This window comes from Macaca nemestrina, chromosome 9, assembly GCF_043159975.1.
Source record: "Macaca nemestrina isolate mMacNem1 chromosome 9, mMacNem.hap1, whole genome shotgun sequence".
In the NCBI taxonomy this organism is placed as follows: domain Eukaryota; kingdom Metazoa; phylum Chordata; class Mammalia; order Primates; family Cercopithecidae; genus Macaca; species Macaca nemestrina.
This window is the reverse complement of record NC_092133.1, coordinates 126,256,426-126,269,357: the sequence shown is the minus strand read 5'-3', so window position 1 is coordinate 126,269,357 and position 12,932 is coordinate 126,256,426. Positions and strand designations below refer to the sequence as shown.

Sequence of the window (12,932 nt, the reverse complement as noted above, 5' to 3'; positions counted from 1 at the left end):
GATCCGCCCGTCTCGGCCTCCCAAAGTGCTGGGATTACAGACGTGAGCCACCACGCCCGGCCATATCTCATTTTTTTTAAAAAAGGGACTTAGGATAGTGAGCTTAAGTTTTTTGAAAAATCATCTTATTCCTAACAATGGCAGATTAATGAAGCATTTCTGAACGAAATTATTTCATCATATTCTGATTAAGGAACTCTGCATTTGAGAAAGCTATAAAATTTTTATATTCTTCAATTAATACTCTACATAAAAGATTCTAAAATGGCTAACCGTACAGTGAAGGATGCGCACAGCACCCACCGCACCAACGCTCAGTATCTGGCAGAGAAGATCATTCGAACTCGAATCTATGAGTCCGAGTACTGGAAAGAGCGGTGCTTTGGACTTACGGCTGGGGCTTGTAGTCTGTAGAGCCATGGAGTTAAGGTTTGTGGGTGGCATCCATGGTGGCAACATAAAACCAACACCCTTTCTGTGTTTAACCTTGAAGATGCTTCAAATTCAACCCGAGAAGGATATCACTGTAGAGTTTATCAAAAATGAAGATTTCAAGTATGTCCGCATGCTGGGGGCATTTTACATGAGGCTGCACTGCAGTTGATGGCTACAAGTACTTGGAGCCTTTGTACAAAGACTGTCGAAAAATCAAGAGCCAGAACCGAAATGGAGAGTTTGAATTGATGCATGTTGATGAGTTTATTGATGAACTATTGCACAGTGAGAGAGTCTGCGGTATCATTCTGCTCCGGCTGCAGAAACGCTAGGTATCAGAGGAAGCTGAGCAGCTGGAGCCTCGAGTTAGTGCTCTGGAAGAGGACATGGATGATGTGGAGTCCAGCGAAGAGGAAGAAGAGGAGGATGTGAAGTTGGAAAGAGCGCCATCACCTGATCACCGCTCTCCTAGAAGGCGGAATCGATCTCCCAAAAGGAGAAGCCCCGCCCCGCGCCGAGAAAAGCATCGGAGCAAGAGTCCAAGACGTCACCGCAGCAGGTCCCGAGATCGGCGGCACAGATCCCGTTCCAAGTCCCCAGGTCATCACCGTAGTCACAGACACAGGAGATACTCAAAGTCTCCCGAAAGGTCTAAGAAGAGCCACAGGAAGAGCCGGTGAGGGAATGAGTAATGGACTCAGTTTGGTTTTAGTCCACATGGCCTCCTGTGGATATGAGGGTATCTGTCTATGTGGAAAGATTAAGATCTCTCCCAGCTAGCTATAAGAATATTTTAGTTTTTTGGCCGGGCGCGGTGACTCACGCCTGTAATCCCAGCACTTTGGGAGGCTGAGGTGGGCGGATCACAAGGTCAGGAGTTCGAGACCAGCCTGGCCAATATGGTGAAACCCCGTCTCTACTAAAAATACAAAAATTAGCCAGGCGTGGTGGCAGGCGCCTGTAGTACCAGCTACTCGGGAGGCTGAGGCAGGAGAATCAGTTGAATCCGGGAGGCGGAGGTTGCAGTGAGCTGAGATCATACCACTGCACTCCAACCTGGGTGACAGAGCGAGATTCCATCTCAAAATAGTAATAATAATAATAATAATAATAAATAATAATATTTTAGTTTTTTTATCAAGTTTCTCAACCTTTGTTTTTAACGAAGGAGATGCTGAGTTTTGTATCTCTTTTTAATCATAATCAACATCAGTTTTTTACCCAACTAACCTTGACTGTATTCAAACTTACAAGAGTAGAAGGGATCTGGAGGTTGGGGATATGAATGACAAGGAAAGGATGTGGCCACCTGATGACGCTTTCCCTTTTTATTAAACCAGACACACCTGTTTCCCATTTCTCTGTAGTTTAGTTTTTGGTTTGTTGTGGAACTGCTTTGAGAATCCTGGGATTTGTGCTGCTGCTATTATTCAAAGATGAAATGAGTAAAACGTAGTAGCTCCTAACTTTTTTCCAGCAGCAGCAAACGGTAATAAACATGAAAACTGGTTAGCAGCAGTTTTGAAAGAACAGAATGCATTCAAATGTAAGGCTTCTTCTGGATCATTAAAGCCAGTTTCATCAAACAGTTCAACAGAGAGTGGCACTTAATACCCTTTATACAGCCAATTTTTTCATAGTTTCATTTGTTCTTGCCCACAAGCTTAAAATCCAGGTTAAGGTATCCAGCCTTTATTATATAAGCATTGACATTACCCAGGCCTAGTCAGTAGCAGTAGGGTAACAGGATTGAAAAAGATTTGATGGAGAGGAAAGTATCTAATACTAGTCATGGTTTTGACCTAAATTGCTAGACAATAGTGCCATTCACAAAGTCAGAAAATACAGCAGGAAAAGATGGCTTTTAGAGGGGCAGAGAATTAGAGGATTGTGGTAGTAATGAAAATGATGCATTCAGTTTAACAAGTTTAATTTGAGACAGCTATGGTATAGCTAAAAAAAAAAAAAAAAAAAAAAAAAAAAAGGACCATAAAGTTGGAGATAGGGGCCGGGCGCGGTGGCTCAAGCCTGTAATCCCAGCACTTTGGGAGGCCGAGGCGGGCGGATCACAAGGTCAGGAGATCGAGACCACAGTGAAACCCCGTCTCTACTAAAAATACAAAAAAAATTAGCCGGGCGCGGTGGCGGGCGCCTGTAGTCCCAGCTACTCAGGAGGCTGAGGCAGGAGAATGGCGGGAACCCGGGAGGCGGAGCTTGCAGTGAGCCGAGATCGCGCCACTGCACTCCAGCCTGGGCAACAGCGTGAGACTCCGTCTCAAAAAAAAAAAAAAAAAAAAAAAAAAAAAAAAAAAAAAAGTTGGAGATAGGGACCAGAGTTTAACATAGCGATCAAGGCCAGAATTGACAATGTTTCAGTAATTGTGAAATCTGTCAGTAAGACTCCCCAGAGTGTTTATATATCAGAAATGCACACAACAGAACCATAGGCAACACCAACACTGGTGATGGAAAGAAGTAGAAGAACATTGGAATGGCCCATTCAGAAAGACAGGAGAATTAGGAGAGAATAGGTGAAAGAAGCCAGGGGTCAAGAATGCAGAAGCAAAGGAAGGACTAAAAAGCCTCCATAGACATTGATAATCAACAGATTATTAAGATCTTTGCTAGGAGAGTTCCTTTACCTGTACTTAACTCCCTTAAAAAGAGAAAAGTGATTGAATGACTCCCAGCAACTGTAGTCCCAGCAGGAACTGTGAAGACCAGCTGCCCTGCAGGATCCAGTTTTTCTTGGGAGGTTGTATCTAGTCATAAGGTAAACATTCTCTACATTCTATTGCCTGCTCTTGAACTGAGACTTCTGCGGCAGTATTAAAGCATTTTTTAATCTTATTTGAGCTTTCATATTCTTCAGTGATTCCTTTCATAATACCTGAGTTAATAAAAGTGGTCTGAAAGAGCGCTTTTGGTTTCTGATACAACTACATAGGACTACCTTTTAAGATTCAATATAAGCATCTCTATGTAAATGTAAAAAAAACTATATGTAAAAATTAATAATTGGCTGACAATGGAATTCTCTAAAAGATCTTCTGTTGTGAAGATAGTAGCTCCACCACCCCCCATCTTCTCTGGGGCATTTCAGGAGAGCAAAACCCCACTCTGCCTGCCCTAACAGGGGGTCAAGCTGGCTGGAAAATATCTCACCAGGGTCTGCTTCATTTGAAATACTCACTGTCAAAAACCATGACCAGCAGGATACCGTATATATCCTAAAGGAGACCAAGCTACAGGAAGCTCCTCTTTACGATGCTACTACTAAATGAACTGTAGCCTTCTACTTCTAATTCAGGATAAGGAAAACAGCTAAACACGGGCAATCTTTCAAACTAATAAAAGCAGAAAAAACTATGGGAAAAGAAAATTTTACCAAAACTATTCTCCGTAAGTGATTCTGTCCCAGAAACAAGTGAGGTAGGACTTCAGAAATTTCACCTGGCACAACTGTTATAAAACCGTGAAAAGCAGCAATGCCATTAGTAACAACTAACATTTATTGGGTACTTATATTGGCCCACCTCTGTGCTACAAATTTATAGATATTACCTCATTTGCTCCTCAGACCACTGCTTATTCCATTTTACAGATAAGGACTTCGAGGCTTAAGAAAGTTAAGTACGGCCAGGCGCGGTGGCTCAAGCCTGTAATCACAGCACTTTGGGAGGCCGAGACGGGCAGATCATGAGGTCAGGAGATCGAGACCATCCTGGCTAACACGGCGAAACCCCGTCTCTACTAAAAAAATACAAAAAACTAGCCGGGCGAGGTGGCGGGCGCCTGTAGTCCCAGCTACTCGGGAGGCTGAGGCAGGAGAATGGTGTGAACCCGGGAGGCGGAGTTTGCAGTGAGCTGAGATCCGGCCACTGCACTCCAGCCTGGGCGACAGAGCGAGACTCCGTCTCAAAAAAAAAAAAAAAAAAAAAGGAAAGTTAAGTACTTTTTCCCAAATCTAAGGCAAGTTTCACTCCGAAGCCTTGGCTCTTAACCATGACACATGTCACCATTCCACCACTGAATGTGACTGAGAATCTCAGAAGACCTGTCATGAGAATCTAATAACAATTATACCCTAAGGTATTGTGTATAACTTTTATTTTGTTAGTATTTGCCAAAAAAAAAAAAAAAATACATAAGAAAATATTGATAGCTTTAAACTAATCCATTTCATTTACTACAAGATTATAATTGGTACTGAAACAGCTCAGCCTTAATTTCCAAAACTTTAAAATATATGTGGCAAAGGTTTCTTTGCCTCTTTTAATGTGTATCCAACTAAAAATATACTTTTAAGTAAGAAAACTGAATGTTTACAAAGTTTACAAGCATCTAAAGTTAATTCACAGCAATATTTTTAAATGCTTTTTTAAAAACAAAGCAAATAATAACTCCATAAGCGTACTAAATAATTTGGAGTTTTCCAGGGCCAAAAATGCATCATAACTATAAACATACAACTTAACCAACATTTTCACAAACTAATGCTTTCTAAAAAACCTTCTTACTAGCTATGCTCACACTTAACTTTTGCTACCTGTCATTGTTATTTCATACAACTTACAAACAGACAATATCAACTCTTCTTCAAAAAAATGTATTCTGAAATTTTGGACTTTCTGGAATTTCAATTCTCATAAGATGTAATACTTTTTCTTTCTTTCTTTCTTTCTTTTTTTTTTTTTTTAGAGACAGAGTCTCGCTGTCACCCAGGCCACATTGTAGTGGGTAATACATTTTTAATGCTATAAATTAAGTTTCTATATAAAATTTCTCATATATATTGATTTTGGAATTGAAACAAAAAAGTAATACCAGATTCTGGAGCAAATGTTTATGCATACAAGTTACAAATAAAGTTGTAACTTGGAAAAAATGAATATTTGATGCACAAAGATCTACAGACTCCGGGATAACAACTGTTTTAAATTCATTTTTTCTTCTTGAGTACACTTAATGTAAATTAACCTTTCCATTTCCTCATTTCTTAAGATTAATTTCTGTTGCAAGGGTTTTAATAAAGTTCAGCGAAAGTTTAACTCAATAAAATCAGCTTCTGAACACATTAATTTAGCCACAAACCTATTTTAGTCAACTTATGATTAAATTAAAAATCATTCAGGCAAATTATAATTATTTTCTGTCATGCATATTTCTCAAAAACAGAAGCATATGCATTCCCCACAGTCTTGAATATATCCCTCCGTAAGAAGGGGTGTGTGTGTGTGTCTGTGTCTGTGGGAGGGCTTATTAAAAAAAGACACTAGAAGTTCTATTTAAGTAACAACACTACTATTAAAAAAATTTTTTTTTGACATAGGGTCTCTGTTGCCCAGGCTAGAGTGCACAGGCTGGTTACCGCTCAGTGCAGCCTCGACCTCCCAGGCTCAAGCAATCCTCCCACCTCAGCTTCCCAAGTAGCTGGAAGTACAGGTATGTGACACCATGCCTGGTTAATTTCTGTATTTTTTGTACAGACAGAGTTTTGTCATGTTGCCCAGGCTGGCCTCCAACTCCTGGACTTAAGTCATCCACCCACTTCAGCCTCCTAAAGTGCTGGGATTACAGGAGTGACCCACCACACCTGGCCCAAAAATCTTTTAACCTACTTTCTAGTTGTATCTAGTTTATATCATGTCATCAACTTCAATACAACAAAAATACCTGACTAGATCTTACTATTGTTCTTTCTTCCCAGCTACACTACTTAAGTGAATGGTCCGATAAATTGTACAGCTATAAAATAATATTTGCTAAAAATATCTTACTGTCAGACTATGCAAATATCATTTTTCATTTTTATAAACTTAAAACTACAGTGTTCGTTTTGATAAGAAACAATGAGACATGACTGTAGGAATGCTGATTTTTTTTCTTTCAGTTCTATTGGGTACACTGAATATGGCATTTGTTAGAAGTCATTCCCCACCTCTCCACCCCTTCTTGATATTTCTACACCCCCCTCCCCCTGAGATAGAGTTTTGCTCTTGTCCAGGTTAGAGTACAGTGGCAAGATTTTGGCTCACTGCAACCTCTGCCTCCCGGATTCAAGTGATTCTTCTGCCTCAGCCTCCCAAGTAGCTGGGAATACAGGCATCTGCCACCACGCCTAGCTAATTTTTGTATTTTTAGTAGAGACAGGGTTTCACCACGTTGGCCAGGCTGGTCTCAAACTCCTGACCTCAAGTGATCCACCCGCCTCAGCCTCCCAAAGTTCTGGGATTACAGGTGTGAGCCACCGCACCCGGCCTTTCTCTATTGCAGTGTTTCTTAAAGGCTGGGGGGTCGACTAAGTTGCTTGCACCAGAACTGCCTAGCACCTTGCTAAAAAATTCAGGTTTCTTAGCCCCACAGCTGCTGATGCAAAATCTGTAAAGAAAGAATTCTGAGGTCCTCAGATGATTCATAAATGATTTGATCTGAAAACCATTTTTCTACAGTCATTATCCTCAAAGTTAAATCACAAAATGTTAACTGAATTTAAGAAAAATTGTTAATTTTTTAATTGTATAAATTGAATTTAAATATGTAAGGCACAATCACTAATCAAGAAACAAAATGTATTTTTACAGCAATCTCAATTTTGCATTATATATAATTTTAGCAAAGCAAGAGAAGATGGTAAGAGTATAAAGTAATGCGAAACAGAACGCTGCAGTTAAGAACATTCGAGCAAAATGAAAGTATATTAATTAATCACAGAATTTTCTAGGGTATAATCTAGGGGCATAAACGTCAATGTGAAGGTTGAGTTAATAATAAGCCTGGAAATTGCACATGCATAAATAATTTAGTGTTTTTTATGCACTTAAAAAGACATCAATCTTCATGTATGAGATGACAGGCATATTAATCTGGTTTTAAAAATCCAGGCAGGGCGCAGTGGCTCATGCCTGTAATCCCAGCACTTTGGGAGGCCGAAGTGGGTAGATCACTTGAGGTCAGGAGTTCGAGACCAGCCTGACCAACATGGTGAAACGCCATCTCTACTAAAACTACAAAATTAGCCGAGTATGGAGTCGCCTGCCTGTAATCTCAGCCACTTGGGAGGCCGAGGCAGGAGAATCACTTTAACCCGGGAGGCAGAGGTTGCAGTGAGCTGAGATCATGCCATTGCACTCCAGCCTGGGCAACAAGAGCAAAACTCAGTCTCAAAAAAAAAAACCCCAATGTCTTATTTCATAAACTCCTATGAATTAGAACTCCTTCTATTATTAAAATACTCATGTGCAACCAAAACATTAAGAAACAAAAGCCCTGAGACATGAAAGTTAACATCACCAGAAAATTGAACAATTTAACATTCCTGCCCAAAGGTACATAATTAAATCTAATCATTAGGAAACATCAAACGAACTCAAATGGAGGGACTGTCTATAAAACAACAATCCTGTACTGTGGAAAATGTCCAAGTCACGAAAGGTGAAGAAAAACTAAGGAACCACTCTAGACTAAAAGAGATGGTAACTAAATGTAATTGCTGACCCTGGATTGGATCTTGACCCAGAATATACATGTGCATGCATAATACATGTCAATGAGACTGGAATAAGGTCTACCAGTTAGACAAAGGGATTGCATTATTACACTAAATATGGCCTGAGAAGCACTCTGTACTTCTATATTTGAGTCCTTGTGGACGAACTGTAACCTAGCTTAATAGGCAGACAAGATTGATAACCTAACTAGGAGTATGCACCTGTAACAACAGCCGAGTCTTGGCCAATCCCAGCGGACGTACTTCAACCACTCACAGACTGCTAAGTGTTCAGACTGTGTTCAAATAAGACAAATGCCCATATGTAACCAATCCAGCTATTTCTGTACCTCACTGCCGGTTTCTGTATATCACTTCCCTTTTTTTGTCTATAAATTTGTTCTGACCACAGGGCATCCCTGGAGTCTGTCTGAATCTGCTGATTCTGGGGGCTGCCCGATTCACGAATCGTTCATTGCTCAATTAACCTCCTTTCAATTTAATTCGGCTGAAGTTTTTCTAATAACAGTATCAATGTTGATTTCCTGATTTAGGTTATGGTACAGTGGCAAGGTAGCACGATGTCCTTGTTCTTAGGAAATAGGCACTGAAGAAATTAGGGGTTAATGTTTCAACTTATTCTCAAATGGTTCACAAAATATTATGAACAGAGAGAGAGAAAACTACAGCAAATGGGACAAAATATTAACAAGTGGGCAATTCAAGTGAAGGATTTAGAGGCGCTTTTCCTACTATTCTTAACAACTTTCCTGTAACTTTGAAATTATTTCAAAATAAAAAATGCCCAAAATATTTTAAAAGCTATAACAGGAACACACAAAAAATATCTAAAATGTTTAGAATATATTTTTAAGCTTCATATCTAAAGGAGAGACCTATGTCCATTTAAATATTTTGTAAATTTAGACTAAAACCATAAACAAATTGAATTTTAAGTTCTATTCAATGCCTTCATACTGGAAATCACAAAACTGCATTGCTTATTTTTTATTCTATCAATTATATGTTTAATCCAAATCTAAATGTATATGAAAGGCAAATACCTCTATACGTCCCATATTCATATGAAAAATATTTTAAATGTTGCCTTTTACAGTTATTTTTTTCCTTCAAGGATCTCTTAATGATTTATTGTATCGGTCTTATCAACTATAACTAATTTTGTTATGAAGTAGTTTTAGGCCAGAATTCTGTCTATTTAGTGGTGCCTGAATATGCTTATTATACACATATAAGTAACAAAGAACCCATCACATCAGATTACCCACACACTGTATTTTGTTAAAGCACAGATAACTATTTTGCAATATGATTTACTAATCGATCTAACCCAGTAATTTTGCTAAAGGTTTACTGTGTAGGAGAGAGAGAGATAAGATTAGAGGAAGATGTTAATTCCCTACAACAGGGCCTGACACACAGTGGGCATGAGACACGTATTTGTGGGAAGGAAAAGGGATTATTGCAAAATTTAGATCATTAGCAATATATCACTAGAAACTATGACATAGCAGCATAATAATTAGATGCTTAAAAATATAAAGATGAGAAAATAATGCTTCTGAAAATCTGTCGATGTCAAGCAACAAAAACTCTTGGTGAAAATGACTTTCTTATATTTCTAGCATGCTTTTTTAAAAAGCTAAAACTATCAAGTATGTTGCTATATTCATATCAAATTAACACTTTGAAAAATATTTTTTAAAACTTGCATATTGTATAATATAGCAAGCTATAAAGCTATGAAAATCAAAAAACAATCCGAATATCAAGGAATTGTCACCAAATATAATTGAAAGTTGCTAGCATCAGAATTTCTTGATCTGTGTTTCAAATGCCAAAGTCTACAGGACTGTATTCTAAAGTTCTATCTGATACAAGCCCTGACTTGGCTATTGAAAGTTATGGTGATTTACGGAGAAACTCAAAAGAAAATGCAGTCACAGAACACGATGTAAACCAAAAATAAAAGCACCTCGCCCGCCCCCACCCGCAATCATCTGAATGGACTTCCTCCTCAGCTACGGCTCTTTTAAAATGTAACCTGAGAGACTGGTTCAGGCCATGACAGGAAGTGGGGGTCAGACATGCCTGATTATAATCTCCAGCATTAAAATCAACACAGACTTTAAGTCTGAAACATTTTACAACTATTCTCTCTGAAGCCTGCTACCTGGTGGCTTCATGTGCATAATACAACTTTGGTCTCTGCAACCTCTTTTTTTTTTTTTTCTGAGATGGGGTCTCACTCTCGCCCAGGCTGGAGTGTAGTGGCACGTTCTCAGCTCACTGCAACCTCCATCTCCGGGGTTCAAGCAATTCTCCCACCTCAGCCTCCCGAATAGTTGGGATGACAGGGGTGTGCCACCACACCCAGATAATTCTTGCATTTTTAGTAGAGATGGGGTTTCACTAAGGGAGGAGACCACCCCTCATATTGTCTTACGCCCAATTTCTGCCTCCAAAGAAAGAAGAAGTAAAAACTAAAAGGCAGAAATGAAATCCACAGGCAGACAGCCTGGCAACGCACCCTGAGCCTGGTTAAAAATGACCCCTGACCTAACCAATTATGTTATCTATAGATTCCAGACATTGTATGGAAAAGCACTGTGAAAATCCCTGTCCTGTTCTGTTCTGATTACCAGTGAATGCAGCCCCCAGTCATGTGCCCCCTGCTTGCTCATTCGATCACAACCCTCTCACGCAGACTCCCTTAGAGTTGTAAGCCCTTAAAAGGGACAGGAATTGCTCATTCGGGGAGCTCGGTTTTTGGAGACCTGAGTCTTGCCAAAGCTCCTGGCCAAATAAAGCCCTTTACTTCTACAACTCGGTGTCTGAGGGGTTTTGTCTGCAGCTTGTCCTGCTACATCACCTTGTTGGCCAGGCTGGTCTCGAACTCCCGAGTCTCCACAACCTCTTATTGCAACCCAGACATTCCTTTCTGTTGATCCCAGGTTTTTGGATAAACTCAACCAATTGTCAGCCAGAAAATTTTAAAATCTACCTATAAGCTGAAACTCTCCACCCCCAGTTGTCCTGCCTTTCTGGACCAAACCAATGTATTTCTTAAATATATCTGACTGATGCCTCATGCCTCCCTAAAATGTATAAAACCAACCTGCACCCCAACCACCTTGGACACATGTTTTCAGGACCTCCTGAGGGCTGTGTCATGGGCCATGGTCACTTATATTTGGCTCAGAATAAATCTCTTCAAATATTTTACAGAGTTTGACTCTTTTCTGTCAACGTAAGTGTAAAGGCATTTCAAATATTTTTTCCTTTTAAAATCAAACTACTGTTTAGCACTTCATTTTCCAAACAAATAACTGTTTACAATTGGTTGAATATAGAAGATAAACGAAATCTGAAGTTTAGGTATACTTTGCATATGTTAAAGGGTCACCAAATAGTTTAACACACTCTCATTTTTATTAAAGTTAATCACAATTCCTACTTCAAGATATTCCACAACATAAGAAGAAAAAGAGTAATACAGCCACTTGAAGGCAGTACTAGTTGAATTAATGCAAATTTTAGAAATATGATTTAAAATATTTTTTGCAAGACAGGCATCTAATAAAATATGTGAAATTCTCATACTATGTAACCAAAGGTAAAGACTCCCTGACAATTTCTTCCATATAAAAATCCAACATGAAACTGATCAAATAGAATAAGAGCAGAATGAATGTTAGGACTTTTGAGAACTAGTAACCTAATTGCTCAATGAAACATTCAGCTGCAGAGGAAACATTACAATGTAATGTAATAAAATAAATAGCACCTTGGAAAAACCAAGTTATTTAAAGTAAAAGTTTGCAAAAATGTTCTGAACTGCAAATCTCTATGTGAAAATAATCTGTAAAGGAGGTGGTAACACAAAATCAAGTCATTTTAAAAAGTGTAATGTTACATGTTGATTATAAATGGAAACAATACAGAACATTCAAAGCCAAAATTACACCTAGATATCTATAGTGAGGGAAAAAAGTTCCTTGTCTTTTTAAGTCACATATTTAATATTCTCTCAAAAACTGGGTTAGTAAATCAACATACTTGAATAAAGGAGGGAAATTTTTTGAAGGACCTACTTACAAATTAAGGCAGTATGAAAGTAGCTCTGGTGTTTCTTTTTTATTAAACACAAGGACAGGAACTTTATTACAAGACTTTTTGCTATTCAATGGAATTCAGAATGAAATGAGTCTGTCTAACGATCATACCCCAAAATGTTTAGTTACATAAGTACCACAAAGGGATTATCATAACAATTGTTAACGAGATAATTCTACAGTATAGAGACTTTCTCAACCAAAGTTCTGAGTACAGCATCATCATCTTCATCATTATCACCATCATCATCACTATTTTTCAGAGACAGGGTCTTGCTCTGTCACCCAGGTTTAAGTACAGTGGTACCATCATAGCTCACTGTAACCTCGAATTCCTGGGCTCAAGTGATCCTCCCACCTCAGCCTCCCAAGTAGCTGGAACTACAGGCATGTGCCACCATGCCTGGTTAATTTTTTTTTTTTCCGTATCTTTTTTAGGGATGGGGTCTTACTATATTGCCCAGGCTGGTCTTGAACTCCTGGGCTCAAATGATCCTCCTGCCTCAACCTTCCAATGCTGGGATTACAGGTGTGAGCTACCACTCTCAGCCTGAATACAACATTATAGTCAGATGTCATGTTGTTTTTTTAACAGTGGGGCAAATACTTATGCTCTTCCTAGCTCCTTAAAACCTTAACAGTTGAAAAACTTATCCTTAAGTGGCTAATTTAAATGAAGAATAGATTTCCTTAGCAGTATAAGTAATTTCAACTGCCTAGAAATATTTCCAAAGAATATTTTCCAACTATGACACCTACTTGAATATATGTGTGTTTTTATGCTGCTACTTTATCTACATCAACAGTCTTACTTTAGCAAATTATATCCACGCTTCCAAAAATTGTTATTAATCATAATGCTGCCTTATTTC

At 38.8% G+C, this 12,932-nt stretch overlaps 1 pseudogene; it reads left to right on the top strand.

Annotated features, from left to right (window-relative positions):
- The first annotated feature begins 264 nt into the window (after positions 1–264).
- On the top strand, positions 265–1,127 carry LOC105488226 (pre-mRNA-splicing factor 38A pseudogene; annotated as a pseudogene).
- Positions 1,128–12,932: the final 11,805 nt, after the last annotated feature.